The sequence below is a fragment of the Trichechus manatus genome, unplaced genomic scaffold (assembly GCF_000243295.1).
Source record: "Trichechus manatus latirostris isolate Lorelei unplaced genomic scaffold, TriManLat1.0 scaffold00112, whole genome shotgun sequence".
In the NCBI taxonomy this organism is placed as follows: domain Eukaryota; kingdom Metazoa; phylum Chordata; class Mammalia; order Sirenia; family Trichechidae; genus Trichechus; species Trichechus manatus.
The window spans coordinates 5,108,689-5,109,944 of record NW_004444048.1 but is presented as its reverse complement, the minus strand read 5'-3'; the positions used below and the strand labels follow the sequence as shown (position 1 = coordinate 5,109,944).

Sequence of the window (1,256 nt, the reverse complement as noted above, 5' to 3'; positions counted from 1 at the left end):
CTAGTGGAGTATCTTAGATGGCTGCTCACAGGCTTTTAAGACCCCAGACGCTACTCACCAAGGTAGAATGTAGAACATTTTCTATATAAACTGTGTTATGCCAGTTGAGCTAGATGTTCCCCAAGACCATGGTCCCCACAGCCCTCCGCCCAGCAATTCAGCCCCTCAGGGAGTTTGGATGTGTCTATGGAGCTTCTATGACCTTTCCTTGTACAAGTTGTGTTGGCTTCCTCAGTATTGTGTACTGTTTTACCCTTCTCCAAAATTAGTATATGGTCTTTTTTTGGTAAAATATAAATAACATAAAATTTGCTGTTTTAACCATTTTTAAGTGTACAGTTCACAGGCATTAATTATATTCACAGTGTTGTGTAGCTTCACCACTACTTCCAGAGCTTGTCATCACTCCAAACACAAACTCTGTACCCATAAAGCAATAACTCCCCATTTCTTCCTTCCCTCAGTCCCTGGTAACCTCTAATCTACTTTTTGTATCTTTGCATGCTATTTTAATAATAGCATGCAAATATTTTTTAACTGTTTATTTGTGTTTAATTGGTTTTTGTGTTTTAATTGATACTTGCACTCTACCCCCCAGGGATTCTGACTGAACTGGTCAAAAGCACCTCCAGACCACTGTAATGTACAGTCAGGGTGGATTCCCACTGTATTACAGTTTCTTTCTGATAAGAATACCTCATGAGCACTATAAAACATTTGAAAAATAAGGAAATGTGTAACGAAAAGAAAAATCATTTAAAATACACTCTCAGAGATTCCTGCTTTTAGTACCCCTGGTCAAGTGACCAGTTTTTTTTTTTTTTTATGTATACAGTGCCTCTTTCCTGTATTATCTGGCTTCTACCTGGTTCTTGCTATAGACATTTGGTTGGGCAAAGAGAGGTGGTAGTGAGATGTCATCTTCTGTAGCTTTGAGAAGATCCTTGAAGTAATAGATAAAAGTTGTAACTGTTCTTGAAATGCCAGGTATAGTTCTCCCCCTTCCCCAACCCACCCCCAGGTATAGTTCTTGAAGAGGAAGTTAGAAGGTCCTGATGATTATGTATTCTTATGTGGGCTGTTTGTTTTCATTTTTGATTTTATTAGGCAGAATAGAACAAGACTTCTTACGTTCAGTTTAATCACGGTGATCTGTTGTACTGTCATAGTAAAAACCTCTTTAAACAAGTTTATTGCCTTGCATCAATTGGTCCCAACCCACCTGGAGTAAAGGAGAATGAAGAACACCAAAGACA

The 1,256-nt window shown here is 38.5% G+C and overlaps 1 protein-coding gene across 7 annotated transcripts in view; it reads left to right on the top strand.

The window, feature by feature from the left end:
* TM7SF3 (transmembrane 7 superfamily member 3) overlaps positions 1-1,256 on the top strand; it is a 41,408-nt gene that overhangs the window by 5,097 nt on the left and 35,055 nt on the right. The window lies entirely within an intron of this gene.